Genomic DNA, 26,355 nt, shown 5'->3' with positions numbered 1-26,355 from the left:
TAACCACCTGCTGCATATTACCATATTACATACTTGCCAACTCTCCCGAATTTTCTGGGAGACTCCCGAAATTCAGCGCCTCTCCCAAAAACCTCCCGGGACAAATATTGTCCCGAAAATCTCCCGATTTTCAGCCGGAGCTGGAAGCCACGCCCCCTCCAGCTCCATGCGGACCTGAGTGAGGACAGCCTTTTTTTCACGACGGGAGGACAACAGGGTGACAAGAACTAAATCATCCAGACTAGAGATAAATTGTATTATTATGTTTATCTTACCTAAAAATAAATATATTTATTAATTAAAAAAAACAACCAAATACATTTTTACTATAAATGGCTAAAAACATCAAAATTAATTGTATTTTTATTTGTATTTTTTCTGACTCCTTATTACATCCAGGCATTAGAATTATACATTAAAATAAACATATTTGAAATAATTAATTTAAAATTATCATAATAATTCATTTAAAATGACCATATTTAATTATTAAAATAATTGCTTGTTTATCAACAACTTTAGCATTTTATTCATTACATTTTGAAGCTCTCAGAAGCCAAGTTATGTTATATTCCTTAATATTTATTTATGCAAGTTTGAAGTATCAATTATCTAAACACAGTTTTGTTTGCATATTTTCAGGATGTAGATATATATAAATATATATATATATATATATATATATATATATATATATGTATGAAATACTTGACATGGTGAATTCTAGCTGTCAATATACTCCTCCCCTCTTAACCACGCCCTCAACCACGCCCTGCCCCACCCCCGACCACGCCTCTACCCCCACCTCCCGAAATCGGAGGTCTCAAGGTTGGCAAGTATGCCATATTATCTCATCACACTTCCTTCTGCCTTTATCCTTGCCCAGTGTACATGTCAAAGGTCAAACAAGCCCACCAAATAGCTGTCGAAGGATTTACCATGAATTGATTAACGTGGACCCCGACTTAAACACGTTGAAAAACGTATTCGGGTGTTAGCATTTAGTGGTCAATTGTACGGAATATGTACTGTACTGTGCAATCTACTAATAAAAGTCTCAATCAATCAATCAATCAATTGCAGATAACACGATGCCATTGTAGGTTGTTCAGAAAGGCTGAATTGAATCGAGGCATCCGCTACTCCAAATGTTGTTTTTTTTAATACAGAAGACATGCAAAATCATAATTCATAATCTCAACAATTTTCAGTCATACAAAAGCTAAGTCTTCCACTTCAGACTCTGCTTTACTTGACCAATGGGACAGGGACACAATGTGGATGCTGATGTGTTTGAGGACCTGTTAAAAAGGGGCAACATTACTATAAATGTGTCTGCGCATATTTCTAACAGTGTTAAATTATTTTTTACCGGCACCCTCAGTGTAACCTGTATCGCTGTTGGTCAAGTATGCGTTGCATTGACGTGTGTGTGCGTACAGAAGCTGCACATATCTTGTGACTGGGCCGGCACGTTGTTAGAATGGATGAAAAGCAGACGTGATGACAGCTCGTAGAGGACGTTAAACGCAGTGCCTTTAAGGCACGCCCCCAAGACTGTGGTCCGGGTGGAATACGAGATATAATGACTGATGAGCACCTTCAGCTCAAAGCCTGAGCCCCGACATTAATGAACTAGCATCCAAGAAAAGATGCCATGTATCTGGCTTGGGCACATCAGATTAGATCAGTGTGTTGCAAACTGAGCAGTTTAAAGTCCTGAATGGTTGGTTTATTAATTGTTATTTTATTTTCTAATTTATTAGCCTGTGGAAAAAGTTAATGTTGATATTTACCTCAGAAGGCTGCAAATAGAAAAGAGGCATTACATTTTAATTTAAATTGTATTTGATATGCCATTGATATTTTTTAATTATTATTATTATTATTATTTGAAACTCGATTTTGGCATGTCACTATAAAGTTACATAAGCCTTGCTTGTTCAATATTCAATGCAAAACTTGTTTGGGTCCCTATTTAAAGGTTAATTGGTTCAACCTTGGCCCGCGGCTTTGTTCAGTTTTAAATTTTGGCCCACTCTGTATTTGAGTTTGACACCCCTGATTTAAAGTCTTGGTGTTGTTTACTGGCGTCATATTGCAGTCTACACGTATCTCTTATGTGTGACTGCCATCTACTGGTCACACTTATCATTACACCATGTACCAAATAAAATTGCTTCGAGGTTGGTAAGCACAACCAGAATTATTCCGTACATTAGGCGCACCGGGCTATAAGGTGCACTGTCGATTTTGGAGAAAATTAAAGGATTTTAAGTGCGCCTTATAGTCCGAAAAATACGGTACATTATATATGACTCATGTGGCCCTCAATGTAAACAAGCTTGACACCCCTGGTTTAAGACATTTCCACTTTATACAAAATCAAATTCCCCATTATTATTCTTTTTGGCAGTCAGGGTGTACATATCGAAAAGTTTGATAGTGTGTTTTGTTCTCAAACCGTTTCGAATAAAAGGGTAATCTCACCTCTCTTTATCCAATTGTGTTATGGACATCTGCTTTTGAGAAACAAAGACACATTAATCTCAGCCAGAAGCAACTTCGACTAAAAACAGACTTTTGACACGTGTGCACACACCAGTTGTTTGAGTGTGTTGCTACAGAGCTCTTCATCCAGGATCCAAGCCACTTGTCTGGAAGTAAGATGAGCCAGAATGCCTGCAGGAAAGTACCGGACCCCCATCTCTATCTGGGGATCCTGCAAGAGCCCCGGGATGTGCCGTGAAAGATCCTCCTCCGTCAGCTCTGCTTGCAACTGTTCCACCTCTGCTATGTTGTTGGGCAACAAAGCCAGACCTTTTTGTTGTGTTTAGATCAGAAATGTGTCAAAAGAAGTAATAAATCACATTACAAGACATTGAACCCACCAGCGAGCCAAGAACCTTCTGCTGAATAGGGAACTTGTTGTGGTAGGACTGCAAAACAAACACATAGAGACTGAAACATTTAATTCATGCTTTACCGCTTATCCTGTTCTGGGTCAGAGGTGAGCTGGAGCATAGCTATCTTAGGTTACTCGAGGTGAGAGGCAAATAATCATTAACTTAGAATTTAATGGCAGCAACACATTGCAAAAAAGTTGGCACAGGGGAATTTTTACCACTGTGTTACATGGCCTTTCCTTTTAACAACATTCAGTAAACGTTTGGGAACTGAGGAGACCAATTTTTGAAGCTTTCCAGGTGGAATAATTTCCCATTCTTGCTTGATGTACAGCTTAATTTGTTCAACAGTCCGGGGGTCTCCGTTGTGGTATTTTAGGCTTCATAATGCGCCACACATTTTCAATGGGAGACAGGTCTGGACTACAGGCAGGCCGCACTCTTTCACTATGAAGCCACGCTGTTGTAACACGTGGCTTGGCATCGTCTTGCTGAAATAAGCAGGGGCGTCCATGATAGCGTTGATTGGATGGCAACATATGTTGCTCCAAAACCTGTATGTACCTTTCAGCATTAATGGTGCCTTCACAGATGTGTAAGTTACCCATGCCTTGGGCACTAATACAACCCCATACCATCACAGATGCTGGCTTTTGAACTTTGCGTCTATAACAGTCCGGATGGTTCTTTTCCTTTTTGTTACGGAGGACACGACGTCCACAGTTTCCAAAAACAATTTGAAATGTGGACTCGTCAGACTACAGAGCACTTTTCCATTTTGCATCAGTCCATCTTAGATGAGCTCGGGCCCAGCGAAGCCGGCAGCGTCTCTGGGTGTTGTTGATAAATGGCTTTGGCTTTGCACAGTAGAGTGTTAACTTGTAGATGTAGAGACAAACTAGTTAGTGACAGTGGTTTTCTGAAGTGTTCCTGAGCCCATGTGGTGATATCGTTTACACACTGATGTCGCTTTTTGATGCAGTACCGCCTGAGGGATTGAATGTCCGTAATATCATCACTTATAGTATGTGCAGTGATTTCTCCAGATTCTTTGAACTTTTTGATGATATTACGGACCGTAGATGATGAAATCTCTAAAATTCCTTGCAATAGCTCGTTGAGAAATGTTGTTCTCAAACTGTTGGACAATTTGCTCACACATTTGTTCACAAAGTGGTGACCCTCGCCCCATCCTTGTTTGTGAATGGCTGAGCATTTCATGGAAGCTGCTTTTATACCCAATCATGGCACCCACCTGTTCCCAATTAGCCTGTTCACCTGTGGGATGTTCCAAATAAGTGTTTGATGAGCATTCCTCATCTTTCTCAGGTCTTTTTTGCCACTTGTGCCAGCTTTTTTGAAACATGTTGCAGGCATCAATTTCCAAATGAGCTACTATTTGCAAAAAAATAACAACCTTTTCCAGTTCGAACATTAAATATCTTGTCTTTGCAGTATATTCAATGGAATATAAGTTGAAAAGGATTTGCAAATTATTGTATTCTGTTTTTATTTACGATTTACACAACGTTCCAACTTCACTGGTTTTGGGGTTTCTATAGATATTGGAGGATGCTTTACTTTCATTGGGGGTCTCGATACCTCCAAAACCTTTTTGCACAGCTCCAAATCGCTCCACAAGATGAAGTTACGCGCCACTGCAGGCATCTCGTCAGTCGGGGTCCACGAAACTCTCAATGTTAAACTTCAGCGTGACGTACGCCACTCAGAACATGGTCCCTCTAGCTCAGGGGTCGGCAACCCAAAATGTTGAAAGAGCCTTATTGGACCAAAAATACAAAAACAAATCTGTCTGGAGCCGCAAAAAATTAAAAGCCATATTACATACAGATAGTGTGTCATAAGATATAAATTGAATTAATATGACTTAAAGGAAACTAAATGACCTCAAATATAGCTACAAATGAGGCATAATTAAGCAATATGTACATATAGCTAGCCTAAATAGCATGTTAGCATCGATTAGCTCACAGTCATGCAGTGACCAAATATGTCTGATTAGCACTCCACACAAGTCAATAACATCAACAAAACTCCAAAACTCACCTTTGTGGATTCATGCACAACGTTAAAAAGTTTGGTGGACAACATGAGACAGAAAAATAAGTGGCATAAAACACGTCCTAGAAAGTCGCAGAAAGATATACATGTAAACAAACTAAGGTGAATTCAAGGACTGCCAAAATTAGTAGGACAAAAGGGCGCTCTCCAAATACTCGAATCAGTGAAGCACGTTTAATACAAACAGTGTGCTTTATAACAATTAGGGAGGTTTGTGTCATGTTTGTCCTCCTACAGAAACCATATTAAAACAACATTTATTTTTTTTCCCCTCAACTTTTTCCATTTTTCATACATTTTTGAAAAAGCTCCAGAGAGCCACTAGGGCGGCGCTAAAGAGCCGCATGCGGCTCTAGAGCCGCGGGTTGCCGACCCCTGCTCTAGCTGCTGTTAGAGAAAACACAAGACAAGACAAGCCCCCGCAATGCTTCTGCTGGGTGAATGATGACATCACAATCTAATATCTGAAGCAGGGAGTGAAGCCGGACTGCTTCCACACGGACCAAAATAGAGATTGAGTAAGCTGAGAAGGACGAGTGCATGTGACGACAGAGTGAATGACTCCATGCAGTAGGTGACGGAAAAAAGAGCGGGTGAGGGAATCAGAGAACTGAGTACACTCCATACGTGAGGTTGAGACGGGAAAAAGCACCTTCACGATGACATCGTCCTCGCCAAGCGTTGCCATTTCAGCTGCAGGTGAAAACTATAAAGAGATCTGGTCATATTTCATTACAACAAGCTTTTATCCTACAGGGGCATTGGACAATTTAACAGGGATCAAATGAAAGCCTGGAGCTAATCCAAGCAGGTGGGAGCGAAAACCAACAGGTGCACAAGTTTGCACTCTCCTGCACGATACACGACCTTGGCTATAGCAGGATGGAGATGACCCCCATCCTCCTCCTGTGGATCACCGGCGTGGCCGCAAAATACCTGCGCCGTGATCGAAGCGTGCGCGAAGGAATAGCAAAAACACCGCAAGAATGTGCAGGCAATCTGGGAGAGACATTTCCTGCAGGCTGGAGAAACTATTTCCGTTGGCCAGTCGAGTACCCGCACTCTTTCACGACGAATCCACACTGTTGTAACAGTATGGGGCGGTATAGCTCGGTTGGTAGAGTAGCCGTGCCAGCAACTTGAGGGTTCCAGGTTCGATCCCCGCTTACGCCATCCTAGTCACTGCTGTTGTGTCCTTGGGCAAGACACTTTAACCACCTGCTCCCAGTGCCACCCACACTGGTTTAAATGTAACTTAGATATTGGGTTTCATTGTGTAAAAGCGCTTTGAGTCACTAGAGAAAAGCGCTATATAAATATAATTCACTTCACTTCACGTGCAGAATGTGGCTTGGCATCGTCTTGCTGAAATAAGCAGGGGCGTCCATGAAAAAGACGTTGTTTGGATGGCAACATATGTTGCTCCAAAACCTGTATGTACCTTTAAGCATAAATGGTGCCTTATCAGATATAAGTTACCGATGCCTTGAGCACAAATGCACCCCCATACCATCACAGATGCTGGCTTTTGAACTTTTTATTTATTTTATTTAGTCTTTATTTAACCAGGTAAAAATCCCATTGAGATCAAAGATACAATCCGGATGGTTCTTTCCCTCTTTGGTCTAGAGGACACGACGTCCACAGTTTCCAAAAACAATTTGAAATGTGGACTTATCAGACCACAGAACACTTTTCCACTTTGCATCAGTCCATCTTAGATGAGTTCGGGCCCAGCAAAGCCGGCGGCGTTTCTGGGTGTTGTTGATAAATGGTTTTCGCTTTGCATAGTAGAGTTTTAACTTGCACTTACAGATGTAGGGACAAACTGTAGTTACTGACAGCGGTTTTCTGAAGTGTTCCTGAGCCCATGTGGTGATATCCTTTACACGCTGATGTCGCTTTTTGATGCAGTACCACCTGAGGGATCAAAAGTCCATAATATCATCGCTTACGTGCAGTAATTTCTCGAGATTCTCTGAACCTTTTTATGATATTACGGACCGTAGATGGTGAAATCCCTAAATTCCTTGCAATAGTTCGTTGAGAAATGTTGTTCTTAAACTTTTTGACAATTTGCTCACGCATTCGTTCACAAAGTGGTGATCCTCGCCCCATCCTTGTTTGTGAATGACTGAGCATTTCATGGAAGCTGCTTTTATACCCAATCATGGCACCCACCTGTTCCCAATTAGCCTGTTCACCTGTGGGATGTTCCAAATAAGTGTTTAATGAGCATTCCTCAACTTTCTCAGTCTGTTTTGCCACTTGTGCCAGCTTTTTTGAAACATGTTGTAGGCATCAAATTCCAAATGAGCTAATATTTGCAAAAAATAACAACGGTTTCCAGTTCGAACGTTAAGTATCTTGTCTTTGCAGTCTATTCAATTGATTATAATTTGCAAAGGATTTGCAAATCATTGTATTTTGTTTTTATTTACGATTTACACAACGTGCCAACTTCACTTCACTGGTTTTGGGTTTTGTAAAACTGTGCGGCTAATTTATGTATTTTTAATATTGTTTAATATTTAACAAATAATTTTCATATTACACAGACAATGAAAAGTTGTGTTACTGTTTGTGGTATGGCGCCATCTTTTGGACGAGTTTGCTCACTGCAGGTGTTGTCGGTTGAAAATGTACTTCCTGTTCCGTGCCTTGAACCGGAAATACAGCCGTCCATAGCGTTGCTGCTTGAAAGGATTCTTTATTCATCACTCCAAGCAACGTTTGCAGGTTTCACAAAATAACTAAAACTATTAATATCTACATAACCATCCCGTGTGTAACGTCTGTTGGAGTGTTTTCATGCATTTCTGTACGTGCTATCGTAATGCTGCTGTAATGGACTCACACCCAGATGGATGCCAGTGTTTCACACACATTCATTTATTTGACGCGGACTTATATATAAATAAATTCGGACCGTCACAAATAGATTTGGCGCCACCTGCTCGCCCTTGCTCATAAAAACATAACACACCTGGTCTACCAGAGAATAAGAAGACAGAGCAGGAGGAATCACTGTTGTCAAGTTAGTGGCTTATATTTAGCAAGAAATAAGACCTGTCTCAATATGATTAAAAAAATAATCATAATAATCTAGTGAGAATTCCTTTGGATAGTCTGAGATTATGTCCACATGAACACGCATATTTTTTAAAAACCTCTCTGATGATAGGTTATTGTAAATTGTAATTATAATCCACATTATATATTTTTTCCTGTATTTAAGGTCTCTTAGTGCTTTTTTTGTCATACTTGTACTCAGTTGTTGTACTCAGTTTGCTGTAGGTTCGGTTGCACCTAGGGATGTCCGATAATATCGGCTTGCCGATATTATTGGCCGATAAATGCGTTAAAATGTAATATCGGAAATTATCGGTATCGGTTTGTTATTATCGGTATCGTTTTTTATTTATTTTTATTTTTTTCTTGTTTTTTTTTTATTTTTTATTAAATCAACATAAAAAACACAAGAAACATTTACAATTAGTGCACCAACCCAAAAAACCTCCCTCCCCCATTTACACTTATTCACACAAAAGGGTTGTTTCTTTCTGTTATTAATATTCTGGTTCCTACATTATATATCAATATATATCAATACAGTCTGCAAGGGATACAGTCCGTAAGCACACATGATTGTGCGTGCTGCTGGTCCACTAATAGTACTAACCTTTAACAGTTAATTTTTCTCATTTTCATTAATTACTAGTTTCTTTGTAACTGTTTTTATATTGTTTTACTTTCTTTTTTAATTCAATTAAATGTTTTTAATTTATTTATCTTATTTTATAAAAACATTTAAAAAGTACCTTATCTTCACCATCCCTGGTTGTCCAAACTAGGCATAATAATGTGTTAATTCCATGACTGCATATATCGGTTGATATCGGTATCGGTTGATATCTGTATCGGTAATTAAAGAGTTGGACAATATCAGAATATCGGATATCGGCAAAAAGCCATTATCGGACATCCCTAGTTGCACCTCCTTGTGCTACCTGTGAGAATTAAAAGCAAGAAGGCCTTCTCTGCTGGCCTAACAGAAATCATGATCATAATCAAAGATAAAAGTATTTTTTAATGTACTTTCCCTAAATATCTAAAAGTATTCATATTCTCTTCATGTTAAGCAGTGCTGCTGTTTTTAGGTCAGAGATTTTATCCAATCAGGATTCAGCTAGTTTATGTTGCCATGCAGTACGAAATCTGCCCGGGGCCTTTAGAATCAACAATGCGGGCGTCTTTGCACTGTAAGTGAACAGGCACATACAGTTGATAGACAGTTACTATAGCCAATAATATCACGAGTTGTTGTCAGGAAGGCCTTCTAGATGGCCTCACGTTGAACGTGACATTTACGCGTCCTGTGATTGGACACTCATCGGGACCGTTAGCGGAGGAATTTGAAAATACATAGAGTTGATCGACAGTTGCGTTAGCCAATCAGATCACAAGTTGTTGACAGTAGCCTATCTAAGTAGACTGTGAATGCCATTCCAAAGTGAGTATCCAATCACAAGTTGCAACTTAGCAGGAATCAGGAAGTGTTGACCCACAAAGAAGGAGAACAAAACGTTGATTAGGTGGCAGATATATATTGTGATGTTATAAGCTAGGGAACATAAGAACTCCATTACCCAGCATGCCACAGTAGTGAAGAGCATGCGCAGCAGCCCCGTTTAGGTCGTTGAATGTAGCCAGCTGGATGTTTTTGATTAGCACGCTGTGGAGTAAACTTTAAGAACTCGGCCAACACGCCTCATCTGCATCTTTTATGATTAGACAAGACAACACATCAGTGACGTGCGGTGAGGTTCATGGCTGGTGAGGCACTGACTTCATCACAGTCAGATTTACAAACATATGAACCCTAAAGAGTATCTTATTCACCATTTGATTGGCAGCAGTTAACGGGTTATGTTTAAAAGCTCATACCAGCATTCTTCCCTGCTTGGCACTCAGCATCAAGGGTTGGAATTGGGGGTTAAATCACCAAAAATGATTCCCGGGCGCGGCGCCACTGCAGCCCACTGCTCCCCTCACCTCCCAGGGGGTGATCAAGAGGATGGGTCAAATGCAGAGGACAAATTTCACCACACCTAGTGTGTGTGACAATCATTGGCACTTTAACTTAACTTTAACTTTACACATACAAACTGTAGCACACAAAAAAGCAAATTTAATGAAAAAAAAAACGTTATTATGGTCTTACCTTTACTTATAAATGAAGTCCATGCGCAGCTCCTTTTGAACAAAAGCATCGATAACTTGTTTATAGAAGTCTTCCTTATCTTTCTTCAGTTTTAAAATTCTCTCTGTCTCGATGGAGATCTTCCTTTAATTATTACCTCCTGCTTCGATTGAAAGTCCAGTTTAGAAAACTGTTTTATTTTGGATATGTAATCCTCCATGTTAAAAGTCCAGGCGAGAGGAAAAAATAAACGATCGTTGCTAATTGTTGCTGCTTGTTGTCACTTCTTCTGCAGCCGAGTAGTCGCATGAATGATCGCTGGGATCACAACCGCCCTCTACCACCAGGAGGCGGGATTACTGCGAGCCTCAGCCAGTGCGTCTTCGCAGCCGTTTTATGATTGCTCAGCACAAGAAATACGTTACACACATACAGTTGTTGACAAAATACACTGTACATTATATACCTCAGCTAACTAAACAATGGAAATGTATAATATAATTCATATAGCAATACGGTCTCACTGCACAGCAGGCCAGCAGTTAGCCGAGTCATTGCGCAATCCATGGCGAGGCTCAACTGGCTGGTGACTCACCGCAAGTCTCTTCTCAGTATTTGAACGGCAAATGTGAAAATTCAGCGATTTTGAATAAAAATTATCTAAAACTGGTGAAGTTAAATGGAAAATAACTTTATAGTATAATCACTGGATACATAAAACAATTTGATACATTTTTTTTCTTTTTACTTTTTTTTTCTTTCCATGATGGCACGTGAGGCCCCGCCTCACCTGCCTCCCCTGACTGCACGTCACTGCAACACATATATTTGCAAGGCCATTTTCAAGAAGGATATTTAAAGAGAAACTACATCTTGTGAGACGACGTCGGTCAACCCCGTAAGCTAGCTCAGCTGTCCTGGCGATGAAATGGGGAAATGCCCGCCACTTCCACTCGAATCAACCGACTAAGAACGCCACCACTGGCTTATACGACGTCGAATGGGCGCTACAAATTGTGAGTTCAAATATTTTATTTTTTCACGTTTAATTTTGACAGTACCACATAAGATATGTTCTAATTGCTTATTGATTTTTAAATGCGCGAGAAAATAACCCGTTTTGTACACTGTTGATGTGGTTCAATTCACAGTAGGGCATAAATGTGTTTCTGTATAGTATTTCTCTAAAAATAAAAGTTAAAGTACCAATGATTGTCACACACACACTAGGTGTGGCGAAATTATTCTCTGCATTTGACCCATCACCCTTGATCACCCCCTGGGAGGTGATGGTCATGTGGTGACATAAATTATGGTATTTTGAGAAGTAATCATTGATGTTGGACATCACTGAAGGCCTAGGTGGGAAACGCACGGCCCGCCACTGTAAATATGTATGTATATATATATATATATATATATATATATATATATATATATATATATATATATATATATATATATATTAAGTTAAAAAAACGATGAGGTGGCGACTTGTCCAGGGTGTACCCCGCCTTCCGCCCGATTGTAGCTGAGATAGGCTCCAGCGCCCCCCGCGACCCCAAAGGGAATAAGCGGTAGAAAATGGATGGATGGATGGAAGTTAAAAAAAGTTAAAGTACCAATGATTGTCACACTGGCGAAATTATTCTTTGCATTTGACCCATCACTCTTGATCACCCCCTGGGAGGTGAGGAGAGCAGTGAGCAGCAGCGGTGGCCACGCCCGGGAATCATTTTTGGTGATTTAACCCCCAATTCCAACCCTTGATGCTGAGCGTCAAGCAGGGAGGTAATGGGTCCCATTTTCTATAGTCTTTGGTATGACTCAGCGGGGGTTTGAATTCATATATATATATATATATATATATATATATATATATATATATATATATATATATATATATATATATATATAGATGGATAGATAGAGAGATTTGAGCAATGGTTCCACGTATAGTCACCGCCAGTGTTAGCACAAACTAACAGTGTGAAGCGATCCTTCATCGGGTTGTGTCCTGGTAGTGCCTTCTTCTTTGCTGTAATAAAGGTCCGCCGTGAAATCTTTTTCTATCTCATCGAAACTAAAGACTTGCTAAGGGAAAAAGCCTCTTTCGCTGATAAAATCCTCAAACTGAAGGTGTCGTTGTCAGGAACTGCTGGTGACGAACCCCAAAATGCAGAGATGGCAGGCGTGTTGCAGGAAATCATGACTTGTAGCGACCAACTGTAGTTACTGACAGTGGGTTTCTGAAGTGTTCCTGAGCCAATGTGGTGATATCCTTTACACACTGATGTCGCTTGTTGATGCAGTACAGCCTGAGGGATCGAAGGTCACGGACTTAGCTGCTTACGTGCAGTGATTTCTCCAGATTCTCTGAACCCTTTGATGATATTACGGACCGTAGATGGTGAAATCCCGAAATTCCTTGCAATTGCTGGTTGAGAAAGGTTTTTCTTAAACTGTTTTTGCTAACGCATTTGTTGACAAAGTGGTGACCTTCGCACCATCCTTGTTTGTGAATGACTGAGCATTTCATGGAATCTACTTTTACACCCAATCATGGCACCCACATGTTCCCAATTTGCCTGTTTACCTGTGGGATGTTCCAAATAAGTGTTTGATGAGCATTCCTCAACTTTATCAGTATTTATTGCCACCTTTCCCAACTTCTTTGTCACGTGTTGCTGGCATCAAATTCTAAAGTTAATGATTATTTTCAAAAAAAAAAATGTTTATCAGTTTGAACATCAAATATGTTGTCTTTATAGCATATTCAGTTGAATATGGGTTGAAAATGATTTGCAAATCATTGTATTCCGTTTATATGTACATCTAACACAATTTCCCAACTCATATGGAAACAGGGTTTGTAGACAGATGACCCCCAAGACTGCTCATTGGTGGGATATATGACTGCAAGAGTTTCTGCTTCGGGCATAACATGTTGAATGTCTCATTTAATTTCCCAGTGACCCACCTTTTTGCATTTGTGGCATGTCGATTTCGGGGCTGGGCACCTTTCATGGTCTGTGTGCTGTATTTTTCCACATCTGCCACATTTAAGCATTGTTGGTGCTTCTTGCTCTCCACTTTCCCTTTTATTCCTCCACTGTTGTTTTCCTCTGTATGCAAATTTCCCACGTCCGCGGGCGATATACTGCACCGCCGCGCACGCCTCTCCTTATGCATTCACCTCTTCGGACTGGCGAACAGTCTGTATAGTTTAGCGTCAAACCAGCCTCCAAATACAGTTTGCGTGACAGGTCTTTGTCCACGATACCCACAACTATGCGGTCACGAATGTGGTCGTCCCTTGCGGCTCCAAAATCACAGTGTTCGGATAAATCATAAAGAGTAAACATTTCAACTTTCTCACCGGGCCGTGCATGCGCACTCGTTGATCAGGTTCCGTTTGGGATAAAAGTACTCGATCGTATTTTCCTAACACAACGTCAAACTTTTTCTGATCATCCTCTGACAACGTGAACGATTTGAAAATGTTTTCAACCTCTGGACCCATAGCATATATCAGGCTCTGACCTGTACTTCGCCGTCCTCCTTTGCCAGTTTTGTTGCTATGCGATACCGTTGGAAATGTTGTTTCCAATCTCCCCATTCATTTGGTCGAACGAACGCAAAACTATCCGGAGGATTAAATTTGGCCATTTTTTTGCAGCGACGTGACTGTCCGTCCCTTCTGAAACCATGTAATGAAGTTCAAACGAAAGGTATATCCATCCATCCATCCATCTTCTTCCGCTTATCCGAGGTCGGGTCGCGGGGGCAGCAGCCTAAGCAGGGAAGCCCAGACTTCCCTCTCCCCAGCCACTTCGTCCAGCTCCTCCCGGGGGATCCCGAGGCGTTCCCAGGCCAGCCGGGAGACATAGTCTTCCCAACGTGTCCTGGGTCTTCCTCGTGGCCTCTTACCGGTCGGACATGCCCTAAACACCTCCTTAGGGAGGCGCTCGGGTGGCATCCTGACCAGATGCCCGAACCACCTCATCTGGCTCCTCTCGATGCGGAGGAGCAGCGGCTTTACTTTGAGCTCCCCCCGGATGACAGAGCTTCTCACCCTATCTCTAAGGGAGAGCCCCGCCACCCGGCGGAGGAAACTCATTTCGGCCGCTTGTACCCGTGATCTTGTCCTTTCGGTCATAACCCAAAGCTCATGACCATAGGTGAGGATGGGAACGTAGATCGACCGGTAAATTGAGAGCTTTGCCTTCCGGCTCAGCTCCTTCTTCACCACAACGGATCGATACAGCGTCCGCATTACTGAAGACGCCGCACCGATCCGCCTGTCGATCTCACGATCCACTCTTCCCTCACTCGTGAACAAGACTCCGAGGTACTTGAACTCCTCCACTTGGGGCAAGATCTCCTCCCCAACCCGGAGATGGCACTCCACCCTTTTCCGGGCGAGAACCATGGACTCGGACTTGGAGGTGCTGATTCTCATCCCAGTCGCTTCACACTCAGCTGCGAACCGATCCAGTGAGAGCTGAAGATCCTGGCCAGATGAAGCCATCAGGACCAAATCATCTGCAAAAAGCAGAGACCTAATCCTGCAGCCACCAAACCGGATCCCCTCAACGCCTTGACTGCGCCTAGAAATTCTGTCCATAAAAGTTATGAACAGAATCGGTGACAAAGGGCAGCCTTGGCGGAGTCCAACCCTCACCGGAAACGTGTCCGACTTACTGCCGGCAATGCGAACCAAGCTCTGACACTGATCATACAGGGAGCGGACCGCCACAATCAGACAGTCCGAAACCCCATACTCTCTGAGCACTCCCCACAGGACTTCCCGAGGGACACGGTCGAATGCCTTCTCCAAGTCCACAAAGCACATGTAGACTGGTTGGGCAAACTCCCATGCACCCTCAAGGACCCTGCCGAGAGTATAGAGCTGGTCCACAGTTCCACGACCAGGACGAAAACCACACTGTTCCTCCTGAATCCGAGGTTCGACTATCCGGCGTAGCCTCTTCTCCAGTACACCTGAATAGACCTTACCGGGAAGGCTGAGGAGTGTGATCCCACGATAGTTAGAACACACCCTCCGGTTCCCCTTTTTAAAGAGAGGAACCACCACCCCGGTCTGCCAATCCAGAGGCACTGCCCCCGATGTCCACGCGATGCTGCAGAGTCTTGTCAACCAAGACAGCCCTACAGCATCCAGAGCCTTAAGGAACTCCGGGCGGATCTCATCCACCCCCGGGGCCTTGCCACCGAGGAGCTTTTTAACTACCTCAGCAACCTCAGCCCCAGAAATAGGAGAGCCCACCACAGATTCCTCAGGCACTGCTTCCTCATAGGAAGACGTGTTGGTGGGATTGAGGAGGTCTTCGAAGTATTCCCTCCACCGATCCACAACTTCCGCAGTCGAGGTCAGCAGAACACCATCCGCACCATACACGGTGTTGGTAGTGCACTGCTTCCCCTTCCTGAGGCGGTGGATGGTGGTCCAGAATCGCTTCGAAGCCGTCCGGAAGTCGTTTTCCATGGCTTCCCCGAACTCCTCCCATGTCCGAGTTTTTGCCTCCGCGACCGCTGAAGCCGCACACCGCTTGGCCTGTCGGTACCTGTCCGCTGCCTCAGGAGTCCCATGAGCCAAAAGAACCCGATAGGACTCCTTCTTCAGCTTGACGGCATCCCTCACCGCCGGTGTCCACCAACGGGTTCTAGGATTACCGCCACGACAGGCACCAACTACCTTGCGGCCACAGCTCCAATCAGCCGCCTCGACAATAGAGGTGCGGAACATGGTCCACTCGGACTCAATGTCCAGCACCTCCCTCGTGACATGTTCAAAGTTCTTCCGGAGGTGGGAATTGAAATTCTCTCTGACAGGAGACTCTGCCAGACGTTCCCAGCAAACCCTCACAATGCGTTTGGGCCTGCCAGGTCTGTCCGGCATCCTCCCCCACCATCGCAGCCAACTCACCACCAGGTGGTGATCGGTAGAAAGCTCCGCCCCTCTCTTCACCCGAGTGTCCAAAACATGAGGCCGCAAATCCGATGACACAACTACAAAGTCGATCATAGAACTGCGGCCTAGGGTGTCCTGGTGCCAAGTGCACATATGGACACCCTTATGCTTGAACATGGTGTTCGTTATGGACAATCCGTGACGGGCACAAAAGTCCAATAACAAAACACCACTTGGGTTCAGATCCGGGCGGCCATTCTTCCCAATCACGCCTCTCCAGGTTTCACTGTCGTTGCCAATATGAGCGTTGAAGTCCCCCAGTAGAACGAGGGAATCACCCGGGGGAGCACTCTCAAGTACTCCCTCGAGTGAATCCAAAAAGGGTGGGTACTCTGAGCTGCTGTTTGGCGCGTAAGCGCAAACAACAGTCAGGACCCGTCCCCCCACCCGAAGGCGGAGGGAAGCTACCCTCTCGTCCACCGGGTTGAACTCCAACATGCAGGCTCTGAGCCGGGGGGCAACAAGAATTGCCACCCCAGCCCGTCGCCTCTCACTGCTGGCAACGCCAGAGTGGAAGAGAGTCCAGCCCCTCTCGAGAGAACTGGTTCCAGAGCCCTTGCTGTGCGTCGAGGTGAGTCCGACTATATCCAACCGGAACTTCTCTACCTCGCGCACTAGCTCAGGCTCCTTCCCCCCCAGCGAGGTGACGTTCCACGTCCCAAGAGCTAGCTTCTGTAGCCGAGGATCGGACCGCCAAGTGCCCTGCCTTCGGCTACCGCCCAGCTCACATTGCACCCGACCTCTATGGCCCCTGCTATGGGTGGTGAGCCCATTGGAGGGGGGACCCACGTTGCCTCTTCGGGCTGTGCCCGGCCGGGCCCCATGGGGACAGTCTTTCAAACTGCTGCCACTTATCAATACTCCCTCGTAAGTCCTCTGGCTTTACGTTTGCTGCGGTCGCCGTTATTAACGCTAGGTCTCAGCTTAGTAGCACAGGCAGCTTCATTCTCCCATAAATCTTTACGTTAGTTCAATTTAAGGTGAGTTACCTGATTTTATTATGTGGAAGCTTGTCTTTAATTCTCCCCGTTTAACTTCTGTTGAACATGTTTTTCAAACGAAAGGTATAATCCAATGAATAACTTTACTGAGAGATTTTAGCAGGGTACAAGCACATGACAAACACTTTTACGACTAACCGGAAAACATAGCAACCAGGCTAGCAACGCACCTCCTTTACGGCAGCTGAAGCAACGTTCTTAAAGCAACAGCAGCACATACATATATATACAACATATATGACAGTAAGTGCCTGTTCCTTAGAAAGGCAACATTAAATTGTAGAAAATTAAGAAATCAGGGTTCAAATGACACTAAGAAATCATAAAAGGTAACTAAGAGTTACATGTGCCTTCAGATGAACCACGAGGTAAAACATAAACAACTACTCATTTTGTTGTCAAGTTCTTTTCCCGTAAGATCTTTCTTTCAAACTGCTGCCACTTATCAATACTCCCTCGTAAGTCCTCTGGCTTTACGTTTGCTGCGGTCGCCGTTATTAACGCTAGGTCTCAGCTTAGTAGCACAGGCAGCTTCATTCTCCCATAAATCTTTACGTTAGTTCAATTTAAGGTGAGTTACCTGATTTTATTATGTGGAAGCTTGTCTTTAATTCTCCCCGTTTAACTTCTGTTGAACATGTTTTTCAAACCATGAGTGAAATGTCTTCCTCTAACATGCAAAAAAGAAAGCAAACACATATTATCTGGTGATTTGTTTTCATTATTATCTGAAATATCGGAAGTGGATTTTTGGATTTGTGTAAACACCAAGTAGGGAAAGTACGATATTGCTTTCACATTCTCACCTTCATTCTAGTTGTATTTATATTTTTATTAGTGATTTCAAATTATAAATTTTCTTAACCAATTAATCCCCTTTTAGAATTTGGCTTAATCATGGTTAATCGCAGGTGCTTGCAAAATTTAAATGCACTTCAGAAAAAACCCCAATATGTGTACGTCAATGCAATGTTTACGGTCAGAATGTCATCCAAGAACGTTTTTCAACATTTTATTTGAATGCACGTCATTTATTTGCACAAAACGTGATAACAGTTTTATCACGCTCACCGACCTTACAAGTCCTCTTGTATCCAGTTTGGAAGCCCAAGACGAAGAAAAGAAACAGTTTATTTTCTTCGTTTCGGGCTTCCAAACGGGGAGGGTTAAAGACAAGCTTCCATAAAATAAAATCAGAGAACTCACCTTAAATTTAACTAACGTAAACATTTATTGGAGAATGAAGCTGCCTGTGCTCCTAAGCTGAGGCCTAGCGTTAATAGCGGCGACCGCAGCAAACGTAAAGCCAGAGGACTGATGAGGGAGTGTTGATAAGTGGCAGCAGTTTGAAAAAGAGATCTTACGGGAAAAGAACTTGACAACAAAATGAGTAGTTGTTTATGTTTTACCTCGTAGTTCATCTGGAGGCACATGCTTAGATACCTTTTATGATTATGACCAACGTTCCCTCTAAGGTGCGCGCCTGTGCAATTGCGCACTGCTCAAGCGTCCTCTGCACACGGCAAATCTATGCCACGCACAAAATCAAATAAAAAAATAAGCGCATAACAATTTTCGACACACGGACACGACAGAGAAAACAGTTTTTGTCATCATTGTTCAAATATTGTAACGTCTGTCGAGACGCTTTGAGGACATGAATTCCATCGATCACTTTACTGAGCAAAACTCTTTATTGTCGGCCATAAACACATCACCAAAACATTAGTAAAAAAAATTATATCTAGCAAAAGTGGTCATTTTCTGCAGTACAAACCAGACCAAAAGCAACTTTGTTATATCAACAGCAGCCGCTCGCTCTTTCTCACTTGCGCCAACACATGCACATATAGCACTTAGCCAGTGATGCGTTTACAGCCACACAAAAAATCGGACAACTCCAACACCACACATAAAGTGTAATTCCAGGTCGTTACACTACGATTTACCAATCAAATGTGTGCTTATTCTAGTGTCATTGATTAGGAATCTTAATTTATAAATATTAATCATGAAATGCTGTTAGTATATTAAATAAATACTAATAAAAATATGTTTTTTACAAACAGGAAGTTGCAGGAATGTACACATGATCCCCTGCTTACATCTCATTGTGCAACATGTGAATGTTTTAATGGGCACTAAAGGCAATGTCTGAAAGGGGTACAAACTATTTCCAAAGCAGGACCTCCACCCAGACAAACAATACAAGTGGATGGATGGATGGAGATTGAACTTGTTATTTAGTCAGGTTTGGGACAGGTGTGCTGCTGGTGTAGCCACAGTGCGCACGTCTGATGTTGCTCACATGGGCTCCACTGAATGCTCAGGGAGGTTTTGCGTTTGTTCACACACATGAAAATTTAGAGGGAACATTGATTATGACATAGTGTCATTTGAATCCTGATTTCTATATTTTGTACAATTTAATGTTGCCTTTCTAAGGAACAGGCACTCACAGTCAACAGTAGCAGTTTGTCTGTGACGGCAAAGTTAATGAGTTTGTTTTCATTTATCGCTCGATTAATTGGCCTACAGACTATAGGCCCAGGCCTACAATAGTATGACATTTCTAATGCCTCTGGACATCAACCTTAATGCTTTTTAATGCCACTGAAGGCCTTAAATTCCGTAAAATCCATTTATTGACTTTTAATGACCCGCAAAAAACCCTGATTTAAGCTGTTTCCCCTTCAAACAGATGACTCATACATGAGGCATGTTCACTCGTAGAGCTCCAAATAGGAAGAGTGGAACAAAACAGGACTGCATCAACTTCAGCATTTTTAGTTGTGGTTTGTGAGAGTCGGTGGTAAAATGGTAGAGATGGAAGAGGGCCTCTCGGGTGAAACTCTCTCTGTCCCCCGTACCTTCTCAGGGCCTCACACAACTGCTTCTCATTAGCCTTTCCAGTTACCTACACATGTGCAGCACAGCAGCATTGTCAGTGAAACAGGAAATGCAGTGAGTGCATTCAGTAAACGTCCAGTGACTGGGAAGATCATGTGTCTTTGTCATAGACCGGTATTAGGACAGATTACTGAGTTCCATACGGACCACCGCTGAGAAACACATATCTTTCGGTAGCCCTCTAGGGGGCGCTTGCGGCCCAACAATTAGGAAACACTGCTCTGTTCTACTGCTAAAAAGGAGAGGACTTAAAGGGGTACCTTGAGGGACACCTAAGTTATGTAACTCAGAAATGTGCACCCCAGCGGTTTTTTTGGGTAAAATATCTTCTCTGCTGGCCTAACATAACCAGAAATTATGATCATAATTAAAGATAAAATTATTTTTGAATTTACTTTCCCTAAATATCTAAAAACATTCATATTCTCTTCATGTCATATTATGCTTGTTTTAGTGCTGTTGGTTTTAGTTTTAGTTTGTACCCAATCAGAATTCAGCAAGCTTATGTTGCCATGCTGTACCAAATCTGCCCGGGGCCTTCAGAATCAACAATGTGGGCGTCCGTGCACTGTAAGTGAACAGGGACATACAGTTGATAGACAGTTGCGATAGCCAATTAGATCACGAGTTGGCCTTCTAGCTGGCCTCACGTTGAACGTGACATTTACGCGTCCTGTGATAGGATATTCGGGACCGTTAGCGGATGAATTTGAGAACACATAGAGTTGATAGACAGTTGCGATAGCCAATCAGATCACAAGTTGTTGACAGTAGCCTATCTAAGTAGCCTGATGTTAACGAGACTGTGATTGGATACTCACTTGTCATTCCAAAGTGAATATCCAATCACAAGTTTCAATTTAGCAGGAAGCGGGAAGTGTTGCACCGTAGCCAGACGGGGATAGCAGAGAAGAAGAACAAAACGTTTATTAGGTGGTCGATATGTAGTAGCGTCTCGGAAGAGTTGGTGTTGCAGGGAATTCTGGGAATTTGCTCTGTTGTATTTATGTTGGTTTGCGGTGTAAATATTCTACCGAAATGTGTTTGTCCTTTTTGTTTAGTGTGGTTTCACTAAAAGGCACATGTTTATGACAGTGTTGGCGTTGTTCACACGGCCACCCTTAGTGTGACACGTATGGCTGTTAACTAAATATGCACTTCGTTCAAGTGTGTGTCCAAAATTAACATGACCACTAAAAATGTCAATGTTCAGACAGAGTGAAATATTTACTTCACATCATCAACTAAAGTCCACTACTAACCCATCAAACACTACAATATATCTGCAAAGCCATTTTGAAGAAGGATATTTAAAGACATCTTGTGAGGCAATGTTGGCCAACTAGCTCAGCTGTTCTGGCGATCAAATGGTGAAATGCTCGCCATTTCCACTCGAATCAGCCGACGACGAGGTGTACCACTGGCTTATATAGCGTCAAATAGTGAGTTCAAATATTTTATTTTTTCACTTTTAATATGTTTTTTTACAATTTTAATTTTGACAGTACCACATAAGATATGTTGTAATTGCTGATGCGTGTTAATTTATTTTTAAATGAGCCAGAAAATAACCCGTTTTCTATACTGTCGATGTGATCCAATACCCGGTAGTGCGTAAATGTGTTTCTGTATAGTATTTCTGCAGCAATGGTCATGTGGTGACATCAATTATGGTATTTTGAGAGGTAATCATTGAAGTCGGACATCACTAAAGGCCTAGGTGGGAAACGCATGGCCCGCCACTGGTTTACACTGGTCCAAGTTTCTCTTTACAACAGGGGCACTGTAGTGTTTTTAGGAGTTTGCTGCAAAAATGTTTGCCTCCCAAGTTGTAAACTGAACTCAGGCCCCGGACCGTCAGTTAAAAAGCCCTGCTCTAGACTGCAGGACTTGATAGTTACAAATCCTTACTTGAAGGGTTTTCTTTGCAGGTAAGGCACCACAGGAGCTAACTTCAGTTGTAAGTTGTCCCAAGAAGACTAGATCCTTCCTGGCCTTCATAAATGCACTGATAGCTCCCTCGCTTAGTCTTCTGACACATCTAAAGAAACTAGGGAGGGAAGAACCTGGGCACGAGCTCATAGTAGGCGCAGACCTCCCACGTCTCCATCATCCATCATCTATTAACCCTTTGGTTAAGTGATCTTCTGAAAGGTCCAAATGCCAACAGTAACTCGCAGGCGGCATGTCTAACAGCCGAAGTCGATGGGCAATCAAAGATCTGAGAGTGTTCCTGCACTGAGAGATCACTGTGAGCTCTGAGACGACACAGCAGGAGAGATCCTAGGCTCTCCAGATGTGGTAGAGTGCTAACATTTTCCAAAACAGCATCCGTCAAGTCAGTGCTCGAGAGGCTGAGCGTACGCAGGCCCTTCAGGGCATTAAAAACCAACACCATCCCCGAGATAGGCCCAGTCCAGACGTAATCCGGTCAGGGACAACTTCTGCAGACTAGATCTGCAGATAGGATGCCAGGCTAAAGATGATGTGAGGCCCGCTGATGTTGTCAGCAACCCAGAACGCATCCAGTTCCGGAAGACGGTGATGGCAGATTGCCAGTCGAAAATCTTCTGCAGACAGACCGGAGAACAGCGGATGGAGACTCAGTGTACCTCGATAAGAGAAGGCAATCCGTGAATTTCCTCCAGCATCATAAAATCCTATCCAATAATTTCAAATGTAAAGACTATAGAGTCAGCACATACCCGATTATAAGACTACTCTTTTTAAAGAACTGCTTTGGGAAGAAAAAAAACGAATATGTTTTTGGCAGAACGTCAGTAAGTACAAATATTTCTTGGCGACTCGACGTTGTTTGATGACTCAGCTCACTTTGATCACCATTACAGTAGTATTTCAACTTAAGAGTGTTTCGAGATGAAAGCTTTCTCTCAACTAATTTCAGTTTCAAGTATCCCCGCCATTAGTCGGTGTAGCAAATGTTAAAGTGAACCCTGTAAGATCCGACCAACACATCTGGCCTTACTCGCTAGCATTAGCTTATAGCTAGAAATCAACATGACTTTGTTTTTTCAACTATTTGAACGAAGAAAGTGAGTGTGAAGGACAGTGCTGAGAAGAAGTAGATACTACTCATTGAATTCACAATTGAGTTTAAAAAAAAACAACATGGCCAAGCGTGTACCCAACTGGACTAAGCAATTCGAATGTATCACTGCTAGTCTGCACCATACTGAAGCAGGAGGAGTCTAATGCAAGCCAATAATTTTAAAATAATATATTAACAGCAAACATTAATCCATGAAAATATGAAGAAACTGCTGATGGTGTGTTTCACGGGGAAGCAACTGGAAGAAGATTCAGGAGAAGTCCACTCTCCAAAGTAAAAACTATACATTCATTTTACATTACTTCATAAAGATAATGTTGTTGTTCGTAGTACATTCTATCATATTGTTTTCATACAACATGTCTTATCTAAAAGATAGTTTTTATTTTTAAAAAGCATGTTACTTGTTAAAATTGTGCTGTTTTGGAGGCCAAACACATTGAAATTATTGTTTTATTAATTTTAACGGGGGACTGTCAGGAACTCGCACGGCTGCGGTAGTTGTGACCCCAAGATGTAGGAAACAGGAGAACGACGTGCAGGTAAGAGTCTTTGATATACTCAAAATAGGGGGAGCAGTCATAAAAGGTCCCTCACATAATTAATCCTCGAGACGTGACGAACAGGCGAGGCAGGCATAAATAGCAGCCTGATTGGCAACTGCAACCAGGTGTGGCAGGCTGCCAATCAGGCACAGGTGAGGGAAACAAGCGCTCAGGAAGACATGCAGGAAAGGGAACAAAAATAAGAGCGCCGACATGAAACAAACACCAACCAAGTAAACACAACCAGACGTGAAGTGACAGATCGTCACAGTAACACCAACCCCCCCCCCCCCCCTCCCGCCCTCCTTTAGGCTGTCCCAACAAAATAAACAGAACAAGTTCAAAGTCACGGGAGGGCGGAGGGAGGACTTAGTGGTGGGTCGCCAGGCCAAGTGTCCCTGAATCCACCAGGGACGAGTCAGGTGGCGGCGGAGAGTCGAACGCCGCTGCAACAGGCGACGAGGGGGACCACAGAATGGCAACATCCATGGCCGACGAGGAGGCGGACGCCAGTAGTACACCACCAGCCGTGAAGGTCCGTTTACAATCGTGTGTGATTGACAGGAAGAAAAGCTTAGGCTATTTAAGGGTGCTGAAAAAAAGGACTATCTTATTTAGTATAATTAGAAACTGAGTCCTAATTTTCAATAATCCATTTTTTTGTTTAAGAATCCATTTTTAAAAAGAAGTTGTTTTATTATGCTATCTCCTAGCTTACGCGCTGGGCAATATGTCATACGTCAGCAGCTCAAAATTTTGAATGGAGAATTGTGTTGAATCCAGAATCGATTCTGAATCAAATCATCAACCCAAGAATCAGAATCTAATCGAATCGTGAGTAGTTGTAAGATTGACATCCCTAATGACTAATATTGTGTGGCACAACCGATTAGTTTGCATGTACAAATCTCTCAACTGGGGGTCCACCCAGTCCTGAAGCAAATTACCAGGCGGTTAGAAGAATCACACGAGCCACAACATTAGGTACACCTGTACAGGCCAAAATCTAATGCTAGCTTTTTAACACTATTGTTTGATTGTAATCAATATTAAGAAAAAAAAATTGGTCATCTCACATTATAGCAGTGTGTGATGACTTGTGACCTGATGTTCTCTCACAGTACTTGGTAATCACTTATTATATCCATCCATCCATCCATTTTCTACCGCTTATTCCCTTTGGGGTCGCGGGGGGCGCTGGAGCCTATCTCAGCTACAATCGGGCGGAAGGCGGGGTACACCCTGGACAAGTCGCCACCTCATCGCAGGGCCTCACTTATTATATGTTTTATTATATTTATTATTACCATTGTTATATTATTATCATTAGAATTATTATACTGCTTTCTGATATTCGTTTCTACAAACGAACACTATTCTTCACGTCACTCAATTCGTGAAGTCTTTTGAACGGCTCTTTTAAGTGATTGATGTGAACCGATTCGCCGTTGCGAGTCCTTGGTATACGAACCATTATGATAAAAATAGCCCAAAATAAGTCTGAGTCCAGGAATGTAAAGCAGAATTTGGATTCACTTATGCGTTAATTGTAGGGATGCACAATAATGACAAGTTTGAACCGATACTGGTAACCGATCATTTCCAGACTTTAAAAACCGATAACCAATAGTAATAACTGATATTTATGTGTGCTGTATTTTAGAGCGCACCGGACTATAAGCTGCAGATATATATGTTGGGAAATTAGTTATTTACACGGACAAATTCTGTAAATGTTTATTTTCAAACCCTAAATGTTTCCAAACAGTGTCTGTAACACGGCAGTAAAACGGCTGATCAAACAGAAGTCATCGTCATGGACCCACTAGCTGCGAAAGCTAGCTCTCCAATCAGCTAAACAGACTCAATAACCCTACGGTGAGGTTTTGATGAATTTATAGAAGAATTCCTAAACTGAAACAATACAAAAGGAATACCATTGTAAGGTAACTCAACTAACAAATAGACAGGTAATGCTAATGACGCTAGCTTTGTTACATTACGATAGCAGTACAAATATGCATAAAAACACTCCTACAGACCTCACACATGGGACGCTTTAGTAAGTAATAATTGTTTTAGTTATATTGTAAAACTTAGCAGTGGTTCTTAACCTAGGTTCGATCGAACCCTAGGGGTTCAGTGAGTCAAGACACACCCGACTCATCGTGTAAATAAAAACTTCTCCCTTTTGGCGTATTATGGATACCACCAATACCACCAAACAATGTTCCCTCTAATTTTCCATCTGATTTGCAAGTGTGTAATTTGTTGTGAGTTCATGCACTGTGTTGGTTTTGTTCTTTGAACAAGGTAATGTTCATGCACGGTTCATTTTGCGCACCAGTAAAAAAAAAACATATAACTTTGTCTTGAATTTGAAAAAATATATATATTTTATTTTTCACTAAAGAAGGGTTCGGTGAATGCGCATATGAAACTGGTGGGGTTCGGTACCTCCAACAAGGTTAAGAACCACTGGCTTGGAGTAATGAATTATGAGTCCATACGAGTAAAAACGCTATGGATGGCTAGAAGACAGAACGGCAATTCTACTTCCGTTTGAGAGCTTGCTCTAAACAGAAGGGCACCTGCAGTGAGCGAACTCGTCCAAAAGATGATGCACAAACAATAACAAACCTA

General features: G+C 42.5%; 1 pseudogene; it reads right to left on the bottom strand.

Moving 5' to 3' along the window:
* Positions 1-1,211: 1,211 nt before the first annotated feature.
* On the bottom strand, positions 1,212-24,201 carry LOC133575075 (protein zyg-11 homolog; annotated as a pseudogene).
* Positions 24,202-26,355: the final 2,154 nt, after the last annotated feature.

Source organism: Nerophis lumbriciformis, linkage group LG03, assembly GCF_033978685.3.
Source record: "Nerophis lumbriciformis linkage group LG03, RoL_Nlum_v2.1, whole genome shotgun sequence".
In the NCBI taxonomy this organism is placed as follows: domain Eukaryota; kingdom Metazoa; phylum Chordata; class Actinopteri; order Syngnathiformes; family Syngnathidae; genus Nerophis; species Nerophis lumbriciformis.
Note: the sequence above shows the minus strand (reverse complement) of the source record. Positions and strands in the feature narration are given on the sequence as shown.